The sequence below is a fragment of the Phascolarctos cinereus genome, unplaced genomic scaffold (genome assembly GCF_003287225.1).
Source record: "Phascolarctos cinereus isolate Bilbo 61053 unplaced genomic scaffold, phaCin_HiC Scaffold_6;HRSCAF=336, whole genome shotgun sequence".
Taxonomy (NCBI): Eukaryota; Metazoa; Chordata; class Mammalia; order Diprotodontia; family Phascolarctidae; genus Phascolarctos; species Phascolarctos cinereus.
Window position 1 is genome coordinate 1946021 of NW_027556069.1, and position 15102 is coordinate 1961122.

Here is a 15102-nt window from a genome sequence, read left to right on the forward strand (position 1 = left end):
GCAATGTGCTAGCACAATGCCTGCTGGGCCATCTCCAGTCATCCTGATGTATATCTGGCCACTGGATCCAGGTGGATCTGGAGAAGAAAGTGAGTCCCTTGACTTTGAACAGCCCTCCCTCACTTAAAACCAATTCACTTGCAAGTCATGACATCACCCTTTTGCTATCATGGTCCTCTTCAAGAATGAAGAACAAACCACAACCATGCAGCACAGTGCCTGGCCCAGAGCAGGCACTTAATAAATCATTACTCCATTCCATGCTTTAATGTTACATTTCCCCTGAGATAATGTACTCTGCTATGCTAGTTAAGTTATAATGGGTTGTTCTGCTTTTGCTTCTACCTTCTGAAATATTATCTTCCAATCTCTCTTCTCCTTTAAAGTGGCAGCTAGGATATTGACTGATACTGACTATGGCAAATTGATACATGTCCTCTTCCTTCTTTCTTCTTTTTGTAGTTCCTTTTTGAATTGGATGCTCTGGATTTTGGTTAAGATTTATTTTTTTGAATTTGCCATATGGGATTTCTGTGAGGAGCTGACATTCTATTTTAATTTCACAGTTAGGTTCATATAAGTACTTCCAGTTTTTGTCTGTGATTTCTTGAAATATAGTATGCAGGCTTTTTGTATTTAAGATTTTCTAGGATTACAATGAACCTTAAATTACTTCTTCCTGACATATCTTCCAGGTCGATTGTTTGTGACAAGAGACAGCTTATATTTTAGGATCTATTTCTGTCACTTGATTTTGTTCTATGTCTTGGTGTCTCACGGAGATACTGATCTCTGTCTGATCCTATCTAGTTTGAAATTAGTTTCTTATGTGAGAAACCTTTTATATCTAAGCTGTTTATTCTCTTTCCAATTCTTTCTTCTACAGAAGTCCATTTCTTTCCCATTCTCTCCTCTAGAAATGATTATTTATATGCTCATTTTTATAACTCTTGTTTCATAACCTCAAAGAATTAAAATACAGTTTGTGGAAAAGCTGGTTTTATATGAGATTCCCTCTAAGGCATCTTAATCTTGCCTGAGAGAGAAACATTTTTGTTTGAGGACTGTTGGAAAAGATTCACAGTCAGATCCTGAAGATGAACAAAAAGTCCCAGCAACACTGTGTGCAGTATAGTGACTTTAGAAACTAGAAACGGTTCTCTTGTCCTCTGACTTCGTGTAGAGAAGAGAGCTTGGAGGTAGGTGATTCTCCTTGGTATCCTGTCCCAATATACTGCTTCTAGGCACCCAAAGTTTTCTCTGAATTGAAGGCCTCTAAAAATCCAAAATGCTACAGCTGGAAGAGACCTCAGGACTTGGCATGTCAAGTATTCAAAGGAATGTGGAACAGTGAGCGTCAAATGATGCTTACATTTTAGAATGTCAGACTAGGAGGAACCTCATGGAAATAAGGGTAGAACTCCACTGATTATCTTATGCATTTAAATGAATTACAGTTATTATGATAAACACTTCTTGTTAGAATTAAAAAATAATAACCAGTTGTGAACAAGGATCTCTTTGCCTTTTGGAACTCAATTTTGCTGTCAAATGTATTTTCGGCCTCCCCTCTGCCCTTCCTCTGATGCAGCATGTAACTCTTCCCATTCCCTGAGAAATAAAGAAAAACAAAACCCTTGGAAACATGTATATGAAGCAAAACAGGTTTCTATATTGGTCATGTCCAAAAAAAATATGCTTCAATCTGCATTCTGAATTTCTCACTGCCAGCTCTCTAGATGTGGATAGCATGATTCATCATGAGTCCTCCAGAAATTGGGCTTGGTCATCTTCTTGAACATATTTTCTAAGTCTTTCAAAGTTGACCATTTTTACAATAATATTTTTCTATAAATTATTCTCTTGGTTCTATTCATTGTAGTATGAAAAAAATCGTATGTCTTCTAGGTGGCAGCTAGGTGGAATAGTGGATAGAGCACCAGCCCTGGAGTCAGGAGGATCTGATTTTAAATCTGGCCTCAGATACTTGACACTAGTTGTGCCACCCTAGGCAAGCACTTAACCACAATTGTCTCATCCAAAAAAAAATATGCATTCTCAAATTTTTATGTAACAATTCACTTCAATTCTTAAAGAATAACAGCATTTCAATACATTCATATACCTTATGCTGTTCACCCACTCCCCAGTTAATGGGTAACACTTGGATTCCAATTCATTGCAAACCAAAAAAAAAGTTAGAATTATTTTTTCTACATGTTAGTCTTTTACCTCTTTCTTTCATATTTTGGGCTATAGACCAAGCTATTTTGCAGTCATTCTTTTCAGCACAAGATTAAGACAGGTGTGCACAAGGGACTTTGGTGGCTTCTGCTGAGTGGAGCCACCCTGCCTTCTCATGATTAGAAGGCTGTTCATCCATAGAATAAGCAGTGCCAACAACCAGAGGAACATATTCCTATCCAAGCCAAATCAATGAGTCAACCAGGATTTATTAAGCACCTAGCATGGCCCAGGTATCTTCCTAGACTCTAGGGGTATAGCTATAATGAAGGAAACAATCCTTAATCACAAAATTCAATACATATTAGTTAAATGCCTTAGATGATGTGGTCAGAATAGGTAGCTTCTTATAATAGGTGATTTGACAGACACAGAAAATGTCCAAATCTCTCTACCACTGACCTGTAAACTCCGCTCATCGAAATGTTTGTTCACAGAACAACAGTGAAGTTTGGAGTCATTCAAAAGGCTGCACTTGAAGACCTAGAGGGCAGCATGTGGCTTCATAGCTGGAGGTTCTCCATCCCTACTAAACCCTGAAGAGGGATGTAGCAGGTGCTTTCTAGGGTCTTGACACACCAGGGTGAGTGGGGATTGGGAGATCAAAATCTGTACTGCGCATGGGTTATGTCTGTTGATTCTCACAGATTCCCTAGAGACGTTATCATTCCCATTATATGAATGAGGAAACTGAGGTTAGGGGATTTACATTGGTCACAAATCTATTAAGTGTCAGAAAAGGGGCAGGAACTCATATTCCTGCTGACTCTAAGTACACACCAACCCCAATGTCCAGTACATTATGAGCTTGGTTTCATTTTCCTTTTCTTTTTTCTGCTATACCACTTATTTTCTGCTCCCTAATAGACTGTCATTTGGAATAGAGAAAAATGGTAATCCAAACTGACCCACACTGTGACCACATCTGAACACATACATAATATTCTGTTCTTATAGTCCTCCACATCTGTACAAAGAAGGAAGATCTTTTTCTCTCTTGAAGAAAAAATGATATTGTTACAATGTCAAGACACATTGTGGGTCCCATCTGTAACTATTGTCAATCTTACAGAGTTTTTTTGTTGTAAGGAAGACCAATAAAATTAGGCTGCATGCACATGTTTATTTCTCTCAAAGCTGGAGACATGTATGTGTCTATACATAGGAGTTTATGAGAATGAGTTCAAAGTAAGGCCAGATGAAGGAGACTTCATATCCTTAGAGCAAGAAAGTGTTTCCTTCTCCCTCCCTTCCTGACTCAGGATGCCTGTGGCAGACAAAATTATAATCTCCATATGGGTCAGCCATAAACATGGGCATAAAACATGAATGTCATAACAGTGTCCATAAAATAACAAGATAAGAGAAATGTCATTATTCAAGATAGTGTCTGGTTCAAGGCACCTGGTCCTTATCTTTATCAGAAGAATGCTTCTGGTCGGCTTCATCTGGCCTTGTAGTTACTCAGACAGAAAAGGGAAATTTGGGTTCCTGCAGAGGGCATGCAAAGTGTAATGGTAGGTTAAGCTCAGAGTGGGCCAAAAGGTCTTTCTCCTCATTGGTTTCAGGTTTTAGGCGTTTCTCTGGTTATGGGGGGAGGGGGCTCAAACTGGCTTGCAGGGGCCAAGCTGGTTTACAATACATAATCCCATTAACATTTCATAGTTGCTTTAGGAGTTAATGTGCCCCAAGGCATTCTGCCCTTGGTGGGCATCCTTCAAGCTGCACTTGGCTAGGTTGGGCAAAGGATCCTGGCATTAGAACTTCACAGGACCTTACAGGCCTTCAAATCCAACTCAATCATTCTACCACTGAGTAAACTGAGACATGGGGAGAGAAAGTTACTGGCCTGAGGTCACATACGTACAAAGCATAAAAAGTAGGATTTGAACACAGGTCTTGAGACATTACTAAAACCAGTGTTATTTTTAGTGAACAACTGGGCCTCTAAGGGGAGCCTTAGTAGTTGAGGGGGGGAGAGTGTGTCACAGACTTGCACCTGGGTGGATGAGTATGCTGGTTGGTCAGGAAGAGCAAGGTTTTCATACTATTGTAACAGCACATGATGACTTTTAAAATTAAATCAAGTGAGTTAATTATTTCAGTTTCTAATCATGGAGGAAGCACAGAGTAAGGCAGACTTGCACAACTTGGCAGTAGGTGAGGGCCAAAATTAAAACAGGCTAAATTTCTTTTAGCAGCTCACTTTCTAAGTAAAGGTATTATTAATGATTAAACTATTTTGCATAGAAACCATTTTTTGAAGAAAATTTTAATTAATATCAATTAATTACACTTATTACTTAAATTTTATTTATCATGAAATCACATTAATGTTAAAAAAATTATTTTGCTAAGCAGTACAAGTTTTAATACATTTTTCAGTTTTTCTTATTATTTACATATAGTTAATTGGATGTATTACACTTCTTGTCAGCCATCAGTTTATCATCAGCTGCTCTTCACTGCATGGTCATATAGTACAAATATATTCTCAAAAACACTTTTTTTTCTTGATACATAATCCAGAAATTGCAGTCAGCAAACACTTCTTTCTGAAGTCACCTTCAGCAAAAGAATCCCCAGCAGCAGCAATTTCTTTAGAAATCCCAAAATTAACCTTGGTAGCCACCTCATTTTCTGAGTTTACTTTCTTGAAAAACCATTGTTCCCCACTGAGATTTTTCAAAAATTTGGATGCTTTAATTTGTTTTTCATTGATGTCCAATTTCCATTGATGTCAGGATGTTTTGATTCAAAAAGCTGACAAAGATTTTATTCCTTTGGAAGGGCTATTACTTCTTGGCAAACAAGGCACAATATTTGGTCTCTCATGTAAGTAAACAAGTATCTATTTGTCCACTCCAGATTAAGCACTCTGTGTTCTGATTCGATCTTCACTTTCTTTTTATCAACCATTTTACAAAGTCACCTAAAAACTTCAATGTTGGAACCAAAAAATCTCCACGACAACTTCTCTCATACAAAGCAATACTGAACTGAGCATCTGACCTTGGAGAGAGTGCCAGACACTCATGTCACTTGGAGGGTGACCACACAGCGATGCTATCGCTCATCGCATGGCTGGTATCAGCTGTGTTGGCATGTGGCTGCCCTCACTTTGTCCCTCTTCAATGCCAGTAATGACTGAAAACACAGCAAAAAGATACTACTCTCGCTCCTCTCAGACTAGAGACAGATGATGATGGTTGGATGTCTTATGTCACGGGACAAACAGGAAAGAGTGTGCAGTGGCCATACACCTGCAAAGTTTCATGATGGGCACAATAGTGACTAGTGGAAGGCGGGTTAAGCAGGGTGCAGACAAAGCACTCTTTACATCCTTACCTTCTTTTATATACTCTACATTTTTCCTAGGCCGCCTGAAATCCTCTGGTGGGCAACAAGCGGCCTACAGGCTGTATGATGTGCAGGCCTGGTGTAAGGGGATTATGAGCCATGACCAACCACTCCCCCCAGATGCTCAGGGCTACCCCTAAAATACTGAATGGAGATGCAAGAGAAGCCTTCTGGGGACCTGAGCTGTCAGGGTGAATATGGATTGGAGAACACCTCCAAGCATATGCTACACATGCAGTATCTCATTTGATTCTCCCACCCTCCCTGGGTGGTATTATTATCCCTATTTGGCAGAGGAAACTGAGGCTCCAAGAGTTTTGCTGTCCAAGGCCCCATGCCTCAAGAGAGGCAGCAAGCTGCAGAGGGCTCAGAGGCCTGGGCCTGGAGTCAGAAATAGCTCAGTTCAAACATGACTCAGAAACTTCCCAGCTTTGTTACATTGGGGGAGGCTCTTCAGCCTTCCTCCTTTTCTTCTCCTCCCAAATGAAGATGGTAAGAGCACTCACTTTACTGGTTTCTGGTGGGGATAATAGGAGGTACTATCGGCCAAGGACTTCCACGCTTAAAGCACTCGATAAATGCTAGCTAGTTTTTATATTCCGAGGGCCCTTCAATCAGCAACATGCTGTATTGTTCCAGCCTCTCTTCCATCTGACCTTCTAAGTTGGAAGGGCTCTCTTATCTCTGATATCCCTTCTTCCAAATGGCCTGCCAGGTCTAACGCTCTGTTCTCTGTGTCATTTCCCAGAGTAGACATTCTGTATCACAAGCTCTCTAACATCCTTGACATTCTATGCTGTAGGACTCACCCTAATCTGACATTCTGGACTTTTGGCTCTTTTAAGATTTTTAAAATAATTTTAATTTTAATTCACTACATATGTCTTAACATTTCAAACCTATAGGTGAGTTGGGGGAGGTGTCTGTCCTCAGCATATGATGAATTCCCCTTTTGGAATGGGCAGATGAGAACAAATTTTTCCAACAGCCATGAAAGCAGCTGAAGCAGGCACTGTGGAGTGCTTAGAGCTTGGTTAGACATGGAAGATGCCAAGGTCATCCACTACATCTCAAGCTGTCACCAGTCTTCTCTACTGTATCACCACTGGACTGTGACAACTCTGGAAGAAGCAGTGAGGCCAGTGATTCTGCACAACTCTGCCTCATACGCTATGGGAATGCACAACAACTTTTTTCATGAAATTCACTTGTAAAGAAAGGATGTCCACTCTTTTCCCTATCATTTCAGAGAGCTCTAGAAATGCCTGCAACAGTAGTAAGATGAGAGAAACAAATCAAAGGCATAAAGATAGAGAAAGGGAAGACAAAAATTTTCAAAATGTGCTGATAATATGATGATATTTTTCCTTTTTCTCAAATGTCGTTCTCATCTTGGTGATTCTGAGTCATGCATGATTGGTCTGAGCTTTGAAATTTACTGATCTTGGTTTCAGGTTTCAATTTAATTCAACTCCTACTGGAATCAATCCACTATCAAAGGGCTGGAAAGACCTACAGTTGCAAAGTGACAGAACTTGAAGCTGCCCTTTGAACTGGCTTTCTTGCTTTGGTTATTATGTAGCAGCTGCAGGAAGGGTAGGGCACTAGATTTCCGAACCCGATCTGCTGCTAGGGTCAAAGCCTCATAGGTTCTGCTTGCTTCTCCATGTGCTCCCTGATGGAGCAAAGTCTAGGTCCCATGAAGACTCCTCACCTTGGACTGCCACTCCTAAGCACAGGTCCTTGCCTCAGTCTCTCACTGGCTCTGTGACCTAGCCCTGAGTAACAAACAGCACAGTCTGCAGTGGGACCATGATGCTTCCACCTGAACAAGGGCATGGCTTGAGAATTATCTCTTCTCACCCTGGTGCAAATTATCCACAGGCTCCCACTGAGCCCTCAGGATGTTCAGAATGTTCCACATAGTTTAATAATGGGTAGATACTTTCTCCATTTTCCCCAGACCTTTCTGTCTGACCGGACCTATTCTGACCTGAGCTGGAAAATGACTCACTCTGAATTTGTTCTTGTATGTCACACTCAGTACTCAGGCTGGTGCATTTTCCAAGTCTATGTGGTTCATTTGTGGGGGTGAGCTTGCCTGTAATTCTTCCTGTTACTCTACCACCTTAGCGGTCTCTCCTGTTCATATTAATATAACTGTATCAGGAGGCTCCTTTCTACTCTAGCAATGATAGAGAACTGAGACAGCAATGCTAGAACCAATGTTATTCATCTAAAAATAAACATCTCCTCATGGGTGCTTTGAGACATTCAGACTCCACCAGGCCTAAAGTGTTATGTATTTAAATTGTGTTGTCATTGCAGGTGACTTTAAGGGTATATTCTCCTAAGTAACTATTTCTTTGGATCTTCCCAATAGGGTTACTCTTCCACTTAGCAGTAGATGAATACCGTATGCTAGGAGATGTGTTTGATGGTCTCGTCGCCCATGGTCTCCATGGGCTCCCTTGCACATACTCTAGTCACTAGCAAGAAAAAGTTGCTGAAGCCCAAAATGTGAAAGGCCTTCTAAGAGGTGATGGCTGATGCTGGATTTGGGGCATTAAAGTCCTCAGAGAGGCAGGAGAGTAGCTTTAGTTTCATGCATGCCTACACCAAGTTGAGTTTGTGTGCATGTTTTGTCCATGCCCATATGTATTTAAACCCTATTTATTTCAGAAGTAAAAAAAAAATGATGGTGTACTTACTTCATATTTGTTTACTCTTCTCAGTCCCCCTGATTATGTGAAATAGTAAGTTCCAACTTCTTCATCCTTTTTCCTTCCCTAGCCTGTTCCTTTCCCTTTCCTTCATCTTTTGCCTCTTCATATAATCAGAATATGACAAAACTGACCTCAAGTTCTTTTTATTCCCTCCTGGACCATTGAACATAGTAGAGTTCTGGGAAGGCATGTGTTTTTCTCCCCTATTAGAATATGAACACTTTATGACGTAATCCCTTGCATATGCTCAAAGCCTGTGTTTCTCCACGTTTCTCCTGACTCCAGTGTTGCATTCATAGTATCTATTCAGATGTATAATATTCATTATGAATAATTGGAAGTCCCCTATTCTCTTCTCTAATGGCACCTAACTCACAGTGTTCTTAGGAGGATTCAATAAGATAATATTTAAAATGTGCTTAGCACAATGACTGGCACAGAGCAGTCAATTAATCCTGGTTCTATTACATTCATTAAAGTCCAATTTCTCCATCAGTAATATTATATTCTGCTGTGCTAATTCAGCTATAATGGGTTGTTTCACTTTAGTTTCCACCTTCTGAAATAGTGTATTCTAATCTCTCCTCTTGTTTACCGTTATAGCTACCAGATCTTCAGTGATACTGACTGGCTAACTGATACATGTATGCTTTCTTTCTGTCTTTCTTTCTTTCTTTCTTTCTTTCTTTCTTTCTTTCTTTCTTTCTTTCTTTCTTTCTTTCTTTCTTTCTTTCTTTCTTTCTTTCTTTCTTTTTCCTTATGTTGTTCTGTTAATTGTAGGTTCCAGATTTTGATTAAGAAAATTTCTAGAGTTTACAGTATGAGGTTTCTTTTAGGAGCAAAAAATTGAGTTTTTTCTATTTTCATTTCAAATTCTGGTTCACCTAGGTGTGGCCAGTTTTCCTTTGTGATTTCTTGAAATGTGGTATCAAGGGTTTTTGTGTTTAAGGTTTTATAGCATTACTATGAGTCTTAAGTTACCTCTCTGTTATGACGCATTTCTATCTTTTCCTTTTGTTCTAACAAGTCTTTGCTGTATTATGGGGACTTCTCTCTTTGGTTTTATCTAATTTTCAATGCATTTCTAATGTGACTAAGTTTTCACAATTACTGTACTAAGCTGTTTATTTACTATGAGATACTTTCTTTCAGAGAAGTCAGTTTTTTTCCCCAATTTTGCCCTTAGAAAACGAACACTTCTATAACTTTTGTTTTTTAACTTCAAATAGTTCAAATAGCATTTATGGAAAAGCTATGATTTTATGTGAGACTCCCTCTAAAGCTACTTAATTTTTTTTTTATTGAAAGAAAAATGTTTCGGGCTGGGGTCTGAGGAATGAGGTTCACAGCCAGATGTGGAGGGTGCACACAGAGTCCCAGTAAGGTCAGCCTGAGCATAGTAACATTAGAAATTGGGGTAGGTCTCTTTCCCTGTGGAGTTTGTGTAGAGGGTAGAGCTTGAGGGTAGGTAATTCTTTTGGGCATCCTGTCCCAGTATGCTGCTGCCAGCTAACCAAAGGATTGGATCAATTCAGGGACTCTAGAAGTCAAAAATCCTACAGCTGGAAGAGAGCTGATGACATGGGATGTCAGAGTTGGAAGAGTTTTGGAACACTGAATGTCAAACGATCTATAGATCACAGAATGTCAGACTGGGAGGAACTCCAAGGTGGCGTTCTACTGCTTATTGTACCCACTTAAATTAATTACCTTTTTTAAGAAGGATACTTCTTGACAGAATCAAATAACATCACCAATTGTGAACAAGGATCACAATGCTTTTTGAATTCAATTTTGGTTTTTAGGTTTTCTACCCCTTTTCTGCCCTTCCCCAGATATTCCACATACCTCTCCCCAGTCACTGAGAAATAAAGAAAAGTAAAACCCTTAGAAATATGTATATATAGTAAGCAAAATAAGCTCCTGTATTGGCCAAGTCCAGAAAAAATATGTCTCAGTCTTCATTCTGAATTCGTCACCACTATCTCTCTGGAAGTAGGCAGCATGATTCACCATGAGTCATCCAGGAAATTGCTTAGTCATTTTCTTGATCATATTTTCTAAGCTTTTTAAAATTGATTACTTTTATAATATTCTTATTCTCTATCACTGACCTGTAAACTCCAGTATTCACAGTGATGTAGTAGGGCAGGCCTGCACAACCTCTGGCCCACAGGCTGTTTACAGCCTGCAGGCACACCAAAGATTTTCAGGTGGCCCAAGAAAAATGTAGAGGATGCCCAAAATCCTTTGGCAGGCTGCAGGTTGTGCAGGCCTGTAGTAGGAGAAAGGCTACTTGTTTGAGATTTGGAGAAAGCAGGCCTGGTTCCCTGTGCAGTTCCTCCCTTGGTTCTCCTCTCCTTCTGTATTTGGCCTTAATCATTATCTATCAAATTTTGCAGGGTTAGGAAAAGTGTGAGTGCTAGCCTGGGCAGAGTTTGGGGGTTACTAACCTAGGTCTAACCCCAGGATGAAGGCAGCACATTTTCAGTACCACTTTCCTCCTTCACCTTTCTTCTAAAATAAGTGGACACAATCCATTTCTGCTGCTTATTGAAGGGGGCAGGGGAGAAGGAATGCTGACAAAGCTTCTGCAGTAGGAGGGGATTCCAATGTTGGCCTCAGGAAGGAATTCAGAGGTCAATTTGTGCATCTCTCCTGGGATTGTGGAGGCAGATGGGGAAGGGGTGCTGAAGGAGTCCATTAAGGATTACTGTGCTCCTTCTGTGACAATTCATCTGGATTCTGCCTTGCCTGGATTTTCTCTTTTTATTCAGGAAAAGGATAGTACTGGCAAAGTCTCTAGAGCAGGAAAAGATTTCAATTTGGGCTCTAGGCAGGAGCTCCTCCATTCAGACTGTGAGTCTCTGCTGAGGAAGTAGTCAGTGTGTATGAAGGCAGCATCAGCTGATCCCAATCACCAGTTGCCATGGAGATTGGTCAGTTTCCAAGGAAACCTCAAATCCCAAGTTTCTGGCTCTATTACTAGGTAGATATTTATGAAGTTCCTGTTTTTACCCTTCAGATTAAAGGAGAAGTGGGGGTCTACATTATAAAATTTGGGTTGGAGATTTTTTTTTCAACTCTATCATTGTAATAAATAACATTATCTGAAAGGTAATTAAGTCAGGTGAACTAAATGATACTAAATGAACTAAAATGAAGTAAATGATCATCATGGGGGAAACCCACTGTTGAGGATTCATGAGCTCTGACACATAACCTGCCTCTCCTCTGGCCCACATCTAAACCCTGAGAAGTGTAGCAGGTGCCCCCTGGGGGCTTGACCTGCCAATGTAAGTGGGGATTGGGCACTGAAAGCCTGCACTTCACTCAGATTAAGTCGGTTCATTCTCACAGATTTCCTGGAGATATTATCATTCCTATTTTACAAGTGAGGAAACGGAGGTTCTAAAAAGACTTACCGTGGTCACAAATCTATTAAGTGTCGGAGAAGGAATTTCAAACCCATGTTCTTTCCGACTCCAAGTACGCACCAACCCTTATCTCCTGTGAATTGGGTGCCTGGTTCCATTTTCCTTTCCTTTTTTTTAAACTTCTTTCCCCTCTCCAACAGAGTCTTACTTATAATGGAGAAAAACAGTGAGAAAATCTGACCCACACTATGACCACACCTGAACATATATATAATATTCTGCACGTCTAGTCCCCTACCTCTGTACAAAGAGGAAGGAAGATTGTACTGTCTCTTGAAGAAACTTTAAGGCAATATTACAATTCCAAGATACATTATGGGTCCCACCTTTAACTATGTAACCTCATCAACATCTCCTAGTTCTTCAGGAGTCACTGTGCCTTTGGCGGGCATCCTTCAGGCTGCACTTAGCTAGGCTGGGCAGAGGATCCTGACATTAGAACTGCAGAGGACCTCACAGGCCATGTGGTCCAATCTACTCATTCTATAGCTCAGAAAACTGACACATAGGGAGGGGCCATGACTGGCCCAAGGTCACATTGGTACAAAGCATAAGAAGCAGGATTTTAACACAAATCTAGAGGTGCCACTACTGCCAGTCTTCTTTTCTGTGAACACCTGGGCCTCTAAGGGAGCCCTTAGCTTAATACTCATTGTTTCCTAGGGCACATCAATACTTAGCTTTTGTCTAGGTAAGCACAAAGAAAGAGTAAAGGAAATTTATATTCCATGAGAGCAATCGGGCTCACAACAAAGCAAATATAAGATTGCCCTTATTTTACCTGATGAAAAATATAAGTCACAGAGGAGTGGAGCTTGAGCTCATTACCTGGATTATTGTAGCCATTTACATAATCTTTTTAGGGTTGATTCATCTCATAAAGACTGAAGACAAAACTCTGCCCTTCTACAGTGTTCTCCACCTCCCCAAGGACCCTGTTAGAGGTAGAAGACTTTCAAAGACTATACAGGGGGAAAGTGTGTCATGACCTTGGGGCTGGGGGTGTGTGTTCTTTGGCCAGGAAGAGCAGGGTTTTGTACTATCAAGGAAGTACATATGTACTCCTGAATGTAATTAAGGTAGGTGGGTTAGTTAATTCAGTTGCTAATCACAGAGAAAACAGTGTAAGGAGCTCATGAGCCATGACTGCACCCTCTCCCACAAAGCCTCAGGGCTACCTCTAAAACCCAGAAGGGAGATGCTAGAGAAGCCCTCTGGGCACCTGAGCTGCCAGTGTGAATGTGCATTGGGGGAGCACTTCCAAGCCTGGGCTACACATGCAGGATCTCATTTGATTCTCCCAACCTCCCTGGGTGGCATCATTATCCCAATTTTACAAAGGAAACTGAGGCTCCAAGAGTTCTGGTATCCAAGGCCCCATACCTCAAGAGAGGAAGCAAGCTGGCACAGGGCTTAGAGCTCTGGGCCTGGAGTCAGAAACAGCTCAGTTCAAACATGACTTCAGACACTTCCCAGATTTGTGACCCTGGGGAAACTCTTCAGTATTCCTTGCCTCAATTTCCTTTCCTCTCAAATGAGGATGGTAAGAGCACCCACCTTACTGGTTTGTGGTGAGGATAACAGGAGAGGATATTAGCCAAGGATTTCCCAACCTTAAAGCACTTAATAAATGCTAGCTACTTTCTATATTCTGGGGGCCCTTCAATAGGTAACATCCTCTTTTGTTCAGCCTCTCTTCCTTCTCACCTTCTGTGTTGCAAGGGCTCTCCTGTCACTGATGTCCCTTCTTCTAAATGGCCTGCCAGGTCTAACCAACCTTCTGTTCTCTGTGTCATCTCCCAGACTAGATATTCTGTATTCCAACTCTCTAACAGCCTTCACATTCTATGCCCTCAGGCCCCCCGTAATCTGACATTCTAAGATTTTGTTTCTTTTAAGATTTTTGAAAATAGTTTTTATTTTAATCACTCAGCGTATCTTAACAGTGCAGGAATTTCAAAGGATGAAAGTGATTCTATTCAAATCCTCTCAACTTAAAACTTTACTCTTAAAAATTATTCTACATTCACTGCCAATCATAATAGCATGAGTACTTACCTGATGATGGTAGTACACGGAACTATGTTTTTGATCCTCATTTTTCCTTTATCCACATAAATCACTCTGTTTTCAAGTTCTCTCCTGGGCTTTCTGTTGTAGGATCTAAGTTATATTTAAGAACAACAGCAAAGGCCAGATATAAATTTTATTGAATTAAAGTTGTTTATCGTAGATATTTTAGGCTGGTGTTTTCTAAATAATCCTGTCCCTGCCCTTACTTTGGCCCACGGAACAGAGAAGACCTAAATTGTTGCTGTTATTTTTAATTGCTTCTGGTTCATAGTTTTTCATATTCTAAAACCTCTCTCAAGAGGGTGATAAATGGCATAGTGGACAGAGTATCTGGTTTGGATTCAGGAAGACTCATCTTCTTGAGTTCAAATGTCACCTTAGAAAGTTACTAGCTGTGCAATGCTGGTCTTAAAAGAATCAGAACATGACTAAACAACAGTTACTCCCTGAGGTCCCAGGATAGGAAGCTCAGTGGCATAGGGTTTAGAGTCTTGGATATGAAGTCAGAAAGATAAAATGAGGGTGATAAAAGCACTTACCACAAGGCTATATTGTAAAGTTAAACCTTATTTATCAAGCACTTTGGCAGTCTTAAACTGCTTGGGCCCTTCCTTCTATGAAATTCTGTGGTGTTGAGGCCACTCCTAGTTCTTATCTTCTATGTTGAAAGGGTTCTCCCAGTTCTGATATTCCTTCTTCTCAGCTCTGATATTCTGTTCTTTAAGGCTGCTCCTGTTGTGGGGTGAGAGGTTAAGACCCCCTCAAACATCAGAGTACAGGACTGGGTCATCTGGAACGAATTTACAGGCTGCTAACTTTTCTTTATTATATATTTAGTGCTCATAGCTTAGGATTATTTCCTAGTTTAAATAAAGTTTAATTTGTTACTAAGTTTGCATAATATTTAAGGTGAATAAGGTTGGATTTTGTCAAAAGTATTTTTGTCATCTATTGGCATAGTCATGTGTTTATTTTATTTATATTATTAACATGACTTAATATGTTTACAATCTGTCTTAATTTGAATGAACCTTACTTTTCTGTTGATGCTGTTGTTTAGTCATTTCAATCATGTCTGACTCTTCGTGACTCCATTTGGGGGTTTTCTTGGCAAAGATACTACAGTGTTTTGTCACTTCCTTCTCCAGCTCATTTTCTAGCTGATGAAACTGAGGAAAACAGGATTAAGTGACTTACTCGGAGTCACAAAGCTTGTAAGTTTCTGAGGCCAGATTTGAACTCAGATCTTCCTGACTCCAGGA